We start from the raw sequence: 16,191 nt of genomic DNA, 5'->3' as shown, positions 1-16,191 counted from the left end.
TTCATTTACGATTTCCTCCGTAACGTAGGCACCATTGCGCAAATAAAACACGTGGGAAGTGATGCAGACAATAAACTACCCGTCTTGCTTTGTGTCATTGTCATGTTTGATGTGCCTTTAACCAGAATTGCGGCCACTTCGTCGCCGCTTTATGGCTAACTACACAGAGGCCTAATTTCATCATGTCCAATGCGGTTACAGCTGCTTCAGCAGCGTCGTAAGTCTTGGAAGAACGAAGTGTCCGCGCTAATCGCAAAGGTTGTGGGGACACTGATTGCCTCTTTATTCATCCTTCGACTAATCAATCTATCTTTGGTTATCAGAAAAGGAATGTACAATTTACGAAATAACACGAGAGCAAAACACGTGCTTGAGTGGCAGTGTTCAGCATAACGGCTTCATGTAATTGAATTCATTCTATCGGAGCGAGTTTAGTGGTCGAAGCACAAAGTTACATGTTATTTATTTAGGCTTAGCAAGTCAAACCATAGGAGAACGCGTTGTTTCATTAAGTTTGGTTAAACTTAGGTGAAGCGCACTGTAGACATTTGCATACATATCACTAGTCTGTGTGCTAACACCGTTTTTTTGCCAATTCTTTTGACACATACGTTCCCTACACTTTTTATTGTCGTATATTTTTTTTAAATATCTACGGATAGGGGCAAAACAGTGGTATTGGTTGGCATTCTATCCTGACAGTACTTGCACGCTAAGCCACTACTCTTAACTCACCTCTGTGATCCTTACACCAGCGTACCAGGCTGTGGAACCCAGTGTTGATTCCTTACAAGCGTTACGATGCCGATCCGTGATTCAGGCGTTGTGGAGTAAATGTCAGCGGAAAATGTCATTTATCAGTTTAGGCACCGTTAAATAAGGAGCCGCCTTAAAACAACGTGACATTGGAACTATAAATTCGCTCCTTTCTTTCTTGACTTGGCCGAGCCCTCTTTTGTTTATCTTTGGAGGTACAGCGGCATACAACTTTTAATTACAACCACTCGTGCAGCCCGTCCGCTTCGTGCTCTGTGCCCTGTTCTGCGGCCACAATGAGACCTTCCACGTTTTTTGGATACCTCATCAGTGCTTACTTGAACACAGATTGAGCTTGAGAGGACAGTATCGTACGCTGAATTCTTGGAGAGCCTGAGGCGCTGCGCGGCGGGACTTCAGCGCCTGGGTCTGGGCCGCGGAGACCGGGTGTACATCCACATCAGGAACAGCATTGATGGCTTCGTCGCCATGTGCGGCATCGCTTGCACCGGCGCAGCTCTTGTCTTGTGCGACCCGGAAGGTAAGTGCGAGTGCACAGTGATGTCACTGGTGCATCATCGCTTGAACGCGTGCGCGAAATGGTGTTCATGGTTGCTACGCGACAAGTGCTTTTCGCAAGTTGTGCCTGTAACGAGAAGACAATGTATTCAACCTTTAGAAATGTTAAGTAGTGCAATCCTGTAGAAAAAGAATGTACCGTCTAACCAAGTAAAATACAACTGTTTAGCAAACATGAACATGCGCTAGTGGGTGATGGCCCTTGGCGCCACCATGGGCCCTTCTCAAGCAAAAGCAGTTCGCTCACCTCCTGGTGTCCATCATCCCCCACTGCAGTCAAAGCACAGTACAAGGTGTCATATCAGAACGTGACCTGATCCGCGAAACAGAGTCTGACCACCTGAAAGGGCTCCGAGATCAAGGTGTCATTGCCCTTCGCCGCATCAAGATAAGGCATAACGATGAAGAGGTGGTGACACCTCACATCGTCCTGACATTTGAAAGGTCACCTCAACCAGATGATGTGAAAGCAGAGTTCATTCACTGTTCATTCCGTCCCTATATCCGTACACCGAAAAGATGTTTGAACTGCCAAAAATACGGACACGGATCCAAAGCATGTCGCGTGCGAAATGCGGTGGCCTCGAGGAGCCAACTCATGAGTGCAGTACCGCTCAAGCAGAATCTCCCAACTGTCACGGTCCACACGCCGCGTACTCGCGGACATGTCAGACGTTCCTGAAGGAGAAAAATAATTGAGGTCAACGTAACAGAAAACGTCACATTATCTGAAGCCGCGAACCGGGGGCCCGGCGGCCCGCCGGCGTCTAGTCACGGTGGGCACGCAATACAAGATCGCAGATGAGCTCCCATTCCCCCCCCCCCCTCCCTGAAAGCAGCCAGCGGATGCACCTGCATGCCATATCCCAGAGACTAACTTCTCGTAGATCTCTAGGACAGCACATACAACTGTGAGGGAGTCTCTAACTCTTGACAAATCCCTGTTTGCTTCCGCGCCTCCACCGGAAGCATTGTAGGTGACCCTGAGATTCTCAGCGTCGGAGACGCATAGGGAGTCCCCAAAGAGACGCGGAGTTTCTAGACCACCTTAAAAGAAAAAAAAACATCTGTCAGCAAGCCTTCTGATGCAGGCGGCGATATCTGAATAACTCCCACTAGTTATCTCTTCCTAACTTGGAACTATGGCTTCCGAGAGTGTTATCCACTGGAACTGCCGACATCTACTTAAGAACCTGGATGACAGGTTCTTAAGGCATTTTCTCATGCTGACCATCCATGCAAAATGCCGTTGCGAAACCCAACCAGTACACTACTCTTTTCCAAACCGGTCGTCAGAAACACCACCTTAACCCATTAGAACGGCCCCACTTTTCTAAGATATTAACATACTAGTATCAAATATTCTGTTGAATTGTTCTAAATACGTAATTTCTCACTGGGAAGTGAATCCAGTTGACTGTGACGTATCCTTTCGTGAGGTGGGCAAGGATGGATCGCCAACTGGCATTAAACAGCACTTCATGACCCTAAAAGTAATGTATCAGCGCACAGAGTTGTGCACAGGTGCCTCCAAGAATTCTTCAGTTTCATGTGCAGCTCACAGCTCTCAGTTCTCGGAAACAAAAAAAAAATTAATAGACACAGAAGCAGATTTACTGCAGAATGTCGTGGTATCCTTTTGACTGTTAGATTCATCCTACAAAAGAAAATTTCAACCTTTGTTATTTAATCAGATTCCTTAAGTGTGGTTATGGCCCGGTCTTCTGTGAAAGCCAGTAAAGCCATGTAATGAATTCCCTCCTGAACTGCCTAATGGCTGCACGGAGATTGAAACTTAAAGTTACAATATGCGGGGTGCCAGGTCACTGTGGTATAGATGATAGTAAGGAAGCTGTGAGGCTTGCTGCGTTAGCTCCCTAGCAGAGTATGACTAATATAAACTAACTTCCAAACGAGAACCTCAGGCCGCATATTAGGGCTGCACTCCGCAGACAATGACAACAGGATTGGGACAAAGAAACAGAGAACAATCTGTGCACAATAAAATCAAGGATTGAAAAGCATGTCACAGAAAATCAAAATAGATTAAAAGAAGTTGCTCTATACCGACTCAGACTAGAACACACATACATCACACATCTTTTAAAGGATACACCGGTACCTCTATGCGTGAGATGTGGAGCCCACATATCAGTTGTCCAAACACTAAACATTTGCCCGAGATTGGAGACAGAAAGGCGACAGTACTTTTCTAAAAAGTTCAAATTTCCAATGCCCTCAAACTCGGCTATTCCCCCATTCTCAACGCAACCCGGGAGGACTGGGAGTGGATCCTGCTCGGCTGCCACGACTTACAAGTCCAACAAGTCTTAGTCGGGCGCGCCCGGGTGGCGGCCACCAAACTAGGCGGGGTCCCAAACTAGGGACCTCCACCTAGTGCTTGTAAGGATCGGTATCTTAAGGGCTTATTTAAGCGTACCTCCGGTCCCTTCCTAATAAATGTTTTCGCCACCACCACCCGGCCGCATTTCGATGAAGGCGAAACACAAAAGACGCACGTGTGCTGTGCGGCGGCAGTGCACGTTAAAGATCCCCAGGTGGTCGAAATAATCCCGGAGCCCTCCACTACGGCGCCCTTTTCTATACCTTTCTTCTTTCACTTCCTCCTTTATCCCTTCCCTCACGGCGCGGTTCAGGTGTCCACCAAGATATATGAGACAGTTACTGCGTCACTTCCTGCCCTCAAAAAACTGTTCATTTTTCAAAAGCTCTTTCTACAGAAATTCCATTATAGCGATCTTTGGAAAAGTTTGTGTAGAGAAAAATCATGGTGGAGTCAGCCGCCAGGGGCTGCGAAATATAGGTCCCTTACGGTTACAGCCACACTGCGTTAACGTCAGAACATGGCGGCCGTTCAACGGACTCCGCGCCACTGGACCTCCACCTAGTGCATGTAAGGATAGGTCCCCTACAGGACGGATCCAAAGATACCTCCTGTCCTTTCCTAACTAGTAAATGTTGTCATCACGACAAGTCGCGACGCGTGGTCGTGCATCAAGGAAGTTAGGGCACACTCGTTTTGAACGAGAGCTGCAGTGGTCGTATCGCCCCCAATGCTACAGTGAGGGCTGTTATGCGCACCTCCCTCTAGAACTAACGCATCGCCCGGCTAATACCGATCACTTGCACGCATCCCGAGCCTCGCGCAACCCCTCGGTCGTCAGCGGTTGGGACTGGCGATCGCAAGACGGCGCCAATCGCTTCGAAGCGCCTTTTGGGCACTGCGCATGGACAGAAGGCGAAAGCCAGTCAGCATGCAGAGTGGTAGTGATGGTGGTGAAAAACATTTATCTTTTATTAAATTGTTGGACGTGCTAGAGACGCTGCGCCACAGACGCGAGGAATATCAGCCGCGGTGGCCTAATGATTAGGGCACTCGGCTACTGAACCGGAGCGCCTGGGTTCGAACCCGGGTGCCCTTGCGATGGCAGGTGCTCCAAGCGGTGGGCTTTCCCTATTGATAAATCCGGTATGAATTTTAAACCGGAACCGCATACTGGGTTATTGTACAGGATTTGCGATACCGGAATATCCTGTATAAAACAGGAGTGTCCTGTATTATACAGGACAGTCCTGTATTATACAGGACAGTCCTGTATTGTACAGGATGTCCTCTATTGTACAGGCTAGCCCCGTGTTATACAGGAGGGCCCTGTATCACAGGACAAAAGCAGAAATAAAATGCTTCAAATATATCCCACTTGTACTAAATCTGTACAAAACCTGGGATATTTCTCCAACCAGTGCCATAAGTGTACATGCCAAATGCTGCAATATATAGAGCTTCAGAAACTGGTAATCTGTGATTATCAGTGACTCGCATTGCAGTCGATGTGCAATTGTGTTATTTGCTCCCAGCTTTCACCCGGTATTATAGTGCATCGGTTGAGTATTATAGTGCATCAAAACCTCCGAAAGGTGTTTATATTTTGCGCATGTCTTGAACCAGCTCGCTGAGGTAATAATCTAACTTTTTGCGACAATCTGCCGGCGCTGGGGTCTCTACAGGGTGCTGACGAATGAATTAGTCAAAAGCACCTGCAGAAAAGAAAATATGATTGCTAGTACATAATGCCCCCAGCTGATCATTTAATTGGGCACTTACACCTGTGGCGTGCCCAAATCCACACTTTTTCTCTACCTTTGGGAATGTCCTTCCCCTAAGGCAGTACCCCCCATCCCCAATCCCACTCATTCTTCCTGGGAGACTGCTTTACGGACCGCTCAGCCCGCCGGCCAGAAATGGCTGGTGGATCGGGCTTTACGTGAAGCACAAGCCCGTGGACTCCTCGACCAGTAGGGGACCACCCTGGAAGATTTTTTTTGTGTTTGTGTAATAAAGTTGTTTCCATCCATCCATCCACACAACATAATGCATTGAGTACTGTGAGATATGCAAGTTACGGCCAATGGCTTGTAGCTTTTTAGGCGTCATTGGCTTTCTGCCCACTGTGGAGGCTTCTGACTTCAGGTACCGACGGCAAGCTTGCCTTGTCACGCTCCTTTCCGGGAGTTGTGGAGGCGTCCGAAGGCTGCGGGCTGCGTCCTTGCAGAAACGCGAATCTTTGAATGGCACCATAACTGCTGCCCACTTTGCCGAAGGAATAAAAATTCCACTCCTGAGGTGGACCTTTATGCAATAATCACAAATGCATACCCCAGTAGCACAAACGGGGCTCTGAATTGCCGGCCCTCGTGGGCCCAGACAAGCCAGGCGTCTCATGACGCCCGGCCCTGAGCATTGGCAATGCTCAGTATCGTGAATGCACCTCACGCCTTTCTTATTTGAATCAATAATGTTTTGAAAATCTGCGTCGTGACATTGTTGGTGCTTAAAAAGGTTGCTCGTACGATACCAATGCTTGCGTGGTCATCGTCCTTTATTTACAGCACATACCGCAGCATCGATGCGATGCGTAATGTATGTTCAAGGCCTTGAGCCGCTCCCCCTCAGGACGCTTATCGCTGATTGCTCTCGCACGTATACACCATAAGCCTCTGTAAAGAAAGGATACAAACCGTAAAACTAATTTTAGTCATGTTATCATGAAAGACAAGCAATTTTGGTATGTAACTGAAAGAACATTTTGCGGTATTTCGTCCTTCTACGCCGTGCGATCTAGAAATTGCTACTTAAAAAGACACTGAACAGTTAGAACAGACCGTTTCTGTTGACGCCGAGCATATAACCGAGACGGAGGCAGTACTTAGAGAACAAAGTGATTTGAAATGCGTACTTACGTCCTAGCAGCACGACGTCGCCGTGATAAAATCCGCCTTCACCGCCGTGGCTTCCACCGCTCAAATGTCAGTAAATGTTAATGTTGACCACTCACGTCTTTCGGAGCGAAGTCATTCATCACTGAGACAGGGACGGTAGGGTTTCACCATACTTGCACTGGACGTACGCATTGAAGATATGGTGGTGGTGAAAAGCATTTATTACAGGTTACTCTACACAGAGATGAAGTTTGGGAGGTGGCCCCTAGTGCGCCACCCCCCTCACAATACTAGGTGGGGTCCCTATTCCGGGACCCCATTTCATTTCATTTCATTTCATTTCATTTATTTTACCCTCAGGGCTTTCGCATTACAGAGGGGGTGGGACAGTGAAGAAAACAATACATAGATCAAAAACAGGGCTATATATACGAACAATATTGAAAGATCCTAGAGACAGATGACGAAAACATTGAGAACAAAAGTACAGGAGTAAAAAGAAATAAATAAAAGGATTACAAAAAAAGAAACTTTATGTAGTCTATATATGAGTAAACAACATATCACAATTGGTCTGATTCTAACAGTGCGAGTAATTTGCTTTTAAAACGCGCAGTGTCGCTAACACAGGTGGCTGTGGGTGAAAGATTATTCCAGTCACGACATGTTTTAGGGAGGAAGGAATTAGAGCAGGTCACTGTGCGGCAGTGTGGAACAGCTACTTTTTGATTGTGGTCTATGCGAGGCGAGATGAAAGATGGTGCCTTTACACAGATGGCTTTCAGGCAAGGATTGTGATAGTAAATTTTATGGAAAAGGCAAATGCGTGATAGCTTACGGCGAGTGGAGAGTAAGGGGAGTTTAAGATTAGATTTCATTTTTGTTACACTGGCAGTGCGATGGTAGTTTCCAACGATGAAACGGACGCTTCGATTCTGCATGGCCTCGAGTTCATTTGTTAATATGATGGTGTCAGGATCCCAAATTGAACATGCGTACTCTAGTTGCGGACGAATGAGTGTAGTATACAGTAGCATTTTCAATGAAGGTGGAGAGGATTGACTCTACCGCCGCTCGGGTACGCCGGACCATGGCCTGTTGGGCCGGAAGGTCGTGGCAGCCGAGCAGGGCCGCCTCCCAGTCCTCTCGGGTTGGGTTGGGGTGGGCGGTGAGGGAAGGATTTTTCTCGCATGCCCACACCATATGGTAGGTGTCAGCCACCTCCGTACAGTGTGGGCAGAGGCCAGAAAAGGAGGGGTCGAAGTGTTTCATCACTGCCGGGCACAGCAATGTATTCGTAAAAAGTCTTATCAGAAGACGCTCACCTGCTTTTCCCAGCCCCTTGAGCGGGGTCGGGTACTTGCGGTGAGAGGCTTGATAGTGATTGACTATGTCTTTAAATTTTAAAAGGGGTTCGTTGTCCAGATCCTAATCGGTAAGGTCATCGCCAGGGGCCCGGGAAGTGAGTGCGCGGGCGGCTGCATCTGCAGCCTCGTTACCTGGTAGGCCTTGGTGGCCCGGCGTCCAGACTAAGTAGCGGAGCGTAGGATCTCGGTCCCGTGCCGCGTTCCGAAGTATTCGATAAGCTGTGAGGGAGACCCAACCCAGCTCGTAATTTCGACAAGCTGCTTGCGAGTCTGAGAGGATATATTGCGCCTGAGGGTGAGAGGCCGCCAGGGTGATGGCTACCTCCTCAGCGTGAGTTGCGCTGGGAGCTTTGAAAGTGAGCCCGTCCACCTGTATTTGTTGGTGTATGACCGCGGCCGTGTACCCCCCCCCCCCCCCCCCCCCCTAGAGCGGTGCAGGCCGGCGACGTCCGTATAAAATACACCGTATTTGTTGCCATTATGGCGGTGGAGGGCATCCGCCCGCGCCTGCCGCCGGCCATTATGGTCTTCTCTTTGGAAATTTTCGTAGGAAGGGGTCGAACGTGGATGGCGCATCTCCACATTTCGGGCACTCGTACCCTTTCCTCTGTGTGGTGGTTGTGTTGAATGTGTAGTCGGCCCAAAAGGCGACGACCGGACACGGTCTGGGCAAGACGCGTGTATTGGTTGGTGAGGTGCGCTTCTTGCAGCTCCCGATAGGTGTTCACCACTCCCAGCGCGAGGAGCCTCGCGTTGGAGGTGGAGATCGGAAGGTCGAGCGCCCTTTTGATGATCTTACGGAGGGTAACCTCCAAGACATCTTCGTCCTGCTTGCGTAGATGTCATCTTCGACCGTGGATTGATCAAGGCGACACGATGAAAGGCGCAAAAAACTGTATAACACAAGTACAGCAAGCACAAGCGAGGCCCACTCAACCCAACCGCAGGAGAGAAGGAAAACCTGTCCCAACGCGACGCAGGAAAGGCCGGGCAGCACTTCTGCATGACGTCACCGCACAGTGACCGGGCACAGTGAACAAATAGAATCGGAGCTTCCTCTCCACTTCATGGAAGCGTCATGGGGGAGCGTGGTCCAGAGGGCGGCTTAAAATGTTCAGTAGTGGGTTGTAGAGCCGCCTCCGCGCCATTTCGGGGAAGCGGGATGGGAGGGACAGGACAGACACAGAGAAGCCCTCAGGGAAGGAACAAACGACGACAGAAAAACCAGGGATGAGCAGGTTTTTTGTTGCGACCAGACACAGGAAAAGCAGAGAAGGCGGTGGTGAGAGGAAAGAAAAAAGGTTGAAAAAAAATTTGCGCAAAGAAACCACTCGTGTGGTTTCTACAGATGGTTTTTGTTTTTATTTTGTTCTCTCGAACGCTGTATCTTTTCACTAGCTCGAAGCGTCGCCCTTTAGGGAACACCCCATGCTGCCGGCTCCGTTGAGTTAACCTTTTCGTTTTCGTCGATAGAAATGTTCTGGGCGATTTGTGATTAGTATCTCTTCCTGGTAGAGTGAAGGGCGGGGCCGATCGCGATGGCGCTTGGATAAGTTGCGTTATCAATGGGCGATCACTTGACGAAGAAGAAGGGGAAAGAATTCCTGCACGAAAACCAAGAATTTTCGGTCTTCATCAATGCGTCGCTACAGACTGCTGCTAGCGGACATTAAGAAATCTGCTGATATGAACGCGACCATGTTCATCAATGTTCATCAACCGGTCGTGAAGTCCATGCTAAAGTGAGCTAGAGGAGGGAAACAAGCAAGAAGCCTTATGTTGTCAGCTTTTCCCGCGACGACCCTAGCACACCAGAAGAAAATGCAATGCGATAAACGCTAAAGAAGCACGGACAAATCTCAGAAGCGGGTCCTTTTTTTATGACGACGTTCAAAGAGAACCTGTTCATCAGAATTAAACATGCAAGGTCTTGCTGTTTGGGTACGCGTAACCATTTTAGCTCTGACGTAGGATATGCAGGCAGGCTAAATGTGGGAATGTCAACTCTTCCCGTGTACAACTAATGTACGAGGGACTGTTGATAGGTGTTACCCGGCAACTGGCTAATGGCGCATGACGTTTCTGCACTGTGAAGCCCAGAGTAATGAGCGCAGGACTTACGAAAGCTGCTGACGGATATATACTAGCCGTTTGCCCGCACACAGCCGCCCTGGCTTTGTAAGGGTGCTGCACGGGAAGCCAATATGGTGGTTGCCCGTAATTCACCTTAGTGCAGCCCCCGTCTTTCATGCACAAACTTCATGTATTGCCCCTGCGCAGCGCACGCTTAGCCCTTTAAACAAAACCGTGTATGTGTTGATTATCGAAATTATGCGCACGTTGCCCCCCCCCCTCCATCCCCCTAAACAATATCTGCTGGCGTACAACAGTCAATCTGCAGACGAAGCACCAAAACCGCGCAGCACATATCGCTCTGAATACAGGCTGGTCTCTCCAGCTTGAGCTCCGTACCGGACTGGTCTGTCCGGTTTGAGCTTCGAACCGGAAATGGTCTGTCCGGTATAAGCTCCGTACCGGAGCAGTCTGTCCACTTTGGGATCGATACCGGACTGGTATGACCGATATAGCCATCAAACCGGACGGGTCTCGCTGGTATGAGAGTGATACCGGAGCGGTATGAAACCGATATGTTCCGGTAAAATACGGTTTGCCGCGATACCGGATTTTTCAATAGGGTTGTGTGGCCTAGGTCGCTCTTCCCGAGGGACCATTCGTTAATTTAACTGCCACTTGCGAAGGTGAACAGTTTGCTCGCTATCCGATATGCAGGTTTTGATGACGCCACAAGGCCACTTGACCTAGGTGACTGACTTGCCTCCTAGACTGCTCTCTGAGGACAACCTGCCATAGCCATACCCATGATTTTTTCGCTCGCAAGAACGGGGCCTTTAATGCTATCACGTTATAATGGCAGAACTATTGACAAAACTTCCTTCTTTAAAACACGTTGTACAAATATCCAAATGATTGAAGAAGTACTGACATAACATACTTCTTTAAAACACATTGGACATATATCAAAATGGTCGAAGTAGTGACTTCTTTAAAGCGCAAAGGACACATATCTGAGTGGTAGAAGTGGGGTTGGTTGGTTGTGACTGAGAGAAGGATGAAAATGAAAGTGTACGGGCCTGCCGACCGGCTCAAGCCGAGCCATCACCGCCGCCACGTGCAGATAGAAAAGTTTTGAAAGATAAGAGAAAACAGAAAAAGAGAGAAAAGACGCGCGTCGCAACAACCGAGTCCGCCGGAGCGGACGCTGGCTGAAAAAAAAACACATAAGTCCAGACAAGCCTGGTAGAAGTTGTTGTTGTTGCGACTGAGAGAGGGATGAAAAGGAAATTGCACGGGCCTGCCTACTGGCTCGAGCCGAGCCACTACCCCTGCCACGTGCAGATAGAGGAGAGTTAAAAGATCAGAAGAAAGAGAAAAGAAAAGATGCGCGTCGCAGCAACAACCGTGTCCGCCGAAGCGGACGCTGGCTCAAAAACCAGATAAGCGGCCGAATCCCTTTAGAAGTGTCCCATATTTAAATAATGTGGAGCACAGCAAAACGGTCGATTGGTAAGCAGTTGTCTTACGAACCAGAGCCAGCGAAGACAGAAAGAAAACGGACTGGTAACTTTAGTGTTTTTGGGGGCATGCACTCAATTTATCCGCAGCAAAATATATTTTCAGAATGAATTCGCGGCGGTGCTGATAATCAGGACGCGACAGCAGGTGTAAATTTCCACTTTTTTTGAACTGGAGGTTGGTTTTTGAATATTGGTTTCGGAGGAAAGAAAATGGCGCAGTAATATTCTCACATCTCTTTGGACACCAGAACCGCGCCATAAAGGGAGGTGGCAGTGAAAGTAGAAAGAGAGGAAGATAGAGGTGCCGTAGTGGAGGGCTCCGGAATTACTTCGACCAACTGGAGATTTTTAACGTGCACTGACGTCGCATAGAACACGGCCGCTTTTGCCTTTTGCCTTCATGAAAACGCGGCCGCCGCTGCCGGCTTCGAACTCGGGAACTTTGGCTCAGCAGCCGAGCGCACTAACCACTGAGCCACCGCAGCCACCGAAGTGACAGTCATGAATGCGTTTCTGGTTGAGAGAACTGCGATAGTATATGTTAGCGCTGGTTGAATTTTGCGACTTACGCGGCAGGCGTAAACTTTCTAATTTTTTGACGCTGCTTAGGAGACATGGCAGTACTATTTGTCTGCAACTTTGCCGAACAATACGTACTAAATGGCATAAAAAAGCATTGCTGGTTAGAGTGGCATGTCTCCTGTCAACTGCGATGGGCGCGATTTTGTACCGGCGCCGAGAACTGCTACAAATGTTGTGCATACATGATGCGGACGTTTAAATCACACGATGTTCGAGTTTCGTACAATGCTAAGGGACAGAAGTGTATCGGCACTAGGCGAACGGCGCCACGACAGGAGCTGCGGCTGCATTTAAGACCACTTAGGGCGGCAAACCAATCATTACACCGGTTCCAAGTCGGTTTGAGATAGAGCCAAGATGTTCAGAGTACACGTCGGCGTCCCGGCTAAATTTACGCGCGAATCATCGACTCGTAAGGTTCTTTTTCGCCGCGCACGACTTTATGCTGCGCACCTCTTTGCAGCTTTTTGGGCTGCATCACGGGCTGAAAGTCACGCACTGGTTTCTTTGCGTGCCTTCACTGATCTGAGTGCGAAGATCTTTGTCAGATTCATTGCCTCGTTATCAACTAGTTTGTTTCCTTCGCAGATGACTGCTTGTGCAATGCGGGCGTCACCCACATTCTCACGGATACGGTGAGGGCTTCTCAGGTTCCGGCTTACAGCCAGAGTCTCGGCATTAAGGTAAGGGTGACCCATTTTTACATGTGCACGGCTTAGATGCCTTAATAATAATTGCAACAGGGGCATTGATCGGACAGTTTTTCTTGTCTAAACAACCTTAGATCAAGTTTCAATAACCGTTCAAAGTAAATTGTAATAATGGTAGCCACTACTCGCCGGCCACTACTGGCCAGCATTTTCAGTCCTACTACATGCAAAGCAGGACAAAAGCCTCTTCTAGGTACTATAAATTAACCATGCCCTGTGCCAGCTGCGGCCACCGTCTGACCGCTTTGTTTTCTCCTCCGCCCATATGTCCATCAAATCCCCTGCTACGCTTGCTTTCTCTTGGAAATCACTCAGTCACCCCAAGGGACACATACCATGTTATTTGTCCCCTAAAAAAAATTTGTGGTACCGGCATAAATTTATAGAGATTGGCTAGTGTAGGAAGCGTTTGCGTCTGTAGGCGACGCTAAATTCAGTGAGGTATCGGCGGGGTGGTGGGTAGATGAGGCGCTCAGGGCGGTAACTTGCGGTGAGCTCAGAAAACGAGTGCATACGATCCTTCGAGAAATCCCCCACGAGATCCGCATGGGCCGGTTTCATACCGTAGCGCTAAAGAGTCGGCGGCCTCGTTGAAGGGATTTCCCGAGTGTGCTGGCACCCAATCAGCTCAGCGCTTCGGAGGAGGTGGGCATATGCAGCAGGCATTGTGCAGACGCATGAAGACTGCCCCTGGTAAAGCTTAGAATGGAGGTTTTTAAGTCAATAATAACATAACAGGCGCCCGTGTATGCCAGAGCAATGGCTATAGCTCTCCTTAGCTTCTTAAGAGGTGGTGCCTGAAGGAAGCTAAAAAATTAGGGGTTTATGAGGAGTAGTGGACAACCGGAGTGGCTCCGTGCTCATCGCAGGCGGCATCTTCCCAAACAGCACCTGGCTCATCCCCGTAAAATTTATGCAGCGCTGCCGCGCGCGCCTTCGTGCGACGTTGGCCGCGGTGGGGACGCATGCTCCTCAGTAATGGTTTGGCATAGATTGAAGTGTAAGTATGGGTTGGGAGTGTTCTTAGTGATGTTTTGTTTGGAGAAATAGTGATGCCTAGCTGATTAAGTGTTGTCCGGTAGTTATAGCGGCTAGTCTAATATACTGGTAAGTCGGCCTCTCAAAGCTCATGCAGGGTGTTATGGTCTCCGAGTTCCAGCAGTTTCTCGTTTCCGGTGTTTTCCGGTAATTTAAGCGCTGCCTGTGTTGCCTGCCACATTATTAAGCAGTCCATTGCTGGAGCTCACTGGTTGATCTCATGCCAAAGGCAGGGTACTCTTTCCGTTGTGCACGCTTATATGCATCAGTTAAAGAGCTTGCAGAGGTCGCTTCCTGCCAGTTAATCGAAAAAGACGCCATTTTTAATTATCTCAGTCGAGCTCTGATAGAAAAATTCAGAAGAATGATAAATGGGCAGAGGAGATGCTTGTTAAGTGCACCAAAATTTTGTTTGCAGCAATTGCCCTTAAAATTTTGCTGCCGAAATCAAAAGCTTAAAATGCGCTGTGCCTAGTTTGCTGCGTTATTTCATTCAACTGCCTCATGAACCCTTTGCCGGAACATTCGTCGTTTCGCCGCAGGGGCGTCTGCTGCATGCAGACGTTGGTGACCTGCTACACCACGGGTTCCTGAGCATCCGCAGGGACATCCCCAAAAGGGGATGATGGTGAGCAGTGCGTCACCACGGACCCGAGCACCCGCGCCCGGCCGTGAGTGGCATCACCGTGTTCGGGGAAAAGGGGAACCTGGTGGTTGAGCCGATGCCGAGCGTTTGGACCCTTAAGGCCCCTCGGCGGAGGCAACACACCACTTTGGCCCTAGCTTCCTGTAGACGGCACCTCCGGCCTGACCCGGCAGGGGGAAATTCGCCTTTTGCTATCTTCTTTCTCACAACCATCTTGTCTCCTATTCACTTCTTAGATTTCCTTTTTCCTGGCGGCGAGGGTTGATCTGTGTGACCAACTACCCCCAGTTGCGTCATAGTAGGCTATAGTTAAGGTGTACAGCTGGCATGGGCAGGAGTTGCTTTCAAGTTCCTGTCGCGTCCCCTTATTGGACTCCATGGTGGGTTGCTGGCACCATGACCAAAAAACTGAATTTTTTATGGCTCCCCCTTTTTCCAAACCAGATCGCTCTCTCAAAAGAGGGCGGAACGAGGCAGCAGATTTTTTTTTTTTTGCAAAAAAGAAACCTACATTTACTAAGTTTCATGCAATACACAGTGATTGTGAAGAAAACCAAGCCCGAATAATATCCCCATTCCTTGCGTCCAAATGCTTAACAGGTACCTGAGGCACTGGCTGCATGGTATCAAAAATGGCCAGCGGCGACCTCCTCCCTCAACTGCGCGAGACCATCCAGCGCTCGAAACTCTCAAACATTGCTTCTATAGGGGACATCTCTGTCTCCGTGACTCCCGACTGATCTCTTAAGACAGTCAGTGGCGTTATCTCAGAAGCTTACTTTATCTATTTAACAGAAGCCGAAATGCTTCAAGGACTCTCTGACCGAAATGTAATTGACGTTCACATGATGAAAATCCGCAAGGATAACATGAGAATAGACACTAAACACTTATGTAGACGACCTTGAGATAGCTTGCACGTCCTCGAACATATCAACACGCGAAAGACAAACACAGTTAACAATAAACAAACTGGCATCGTGGCCAGACAGAAATGGTTTCTGGTTTTCTGCACAGAAAACAGTAGTCATTATTTTCTCACTCAAACGGGGATTACAGACAGATCCGTCCCTGCGTCAGAACAAAACCGAGTTGCCCGTGAAACACAAACACAAATTTTTAGGTATAACATTTGCCAAAAACTCATTTTCCTGACTCATATTAACGCGTTAAAAAGAAAACTTCCTGATCACTGAACATACTCGAAGTCCTTTCACATATACACTGAGGTACTGACAGGGCATTCCTTCTAGAAATTTATTGCTCGTGGTACAATCCTGCTTAGACCATGGTAGTATAGTATATTATTCAGCAAGGCTATCGTACTTCAAACGACTCCACCCAGTGCCCAAATTAGGTTTACGTCTTTCAACTGGTGCTTCTAAAACGTCGCCTATAAACCGTCTTTATGTTGAAATTAACGAACCATCACTTCAACAGAAAAATCATGCTCACATGCTCTTACATTCTAAAAATCCGTTCCCTACCGAAAAATATCTGTTACGAAATAGTTACAAAGTGTCAATCCAGAACGCTCTTTCGTAACAAACTGCAGACTGCCAGGCCACTCCTCCCGTGTTTTGAAGAGATGTGCCAAAATCTCGGTGCAATGAACACAATACCTAGCGTTGTGCACCTCCATTGTACAACTTTCCTGCGATATGCGATTTCACTCT

Source organism: Amblyomma mixtum, chromosome 2 (genome assembly GCF_055824585.1).
Source record: "Amblyomma mixtum isolate Tamu chromosome 2, ASM5582458v1, whole genome shotgun sequence".
Taxonomy (NCBI): Eukaryota; Metazoa; Arthropoda; class Arachnida; order Ixodida; family Ixodidae; genus Amblyomma; species Amblyomma mixtum.
The sequence above is the reverse complement of the archived record's forward strand: the minus strand, read 5'-3'. Positions refer to the sequence as shown.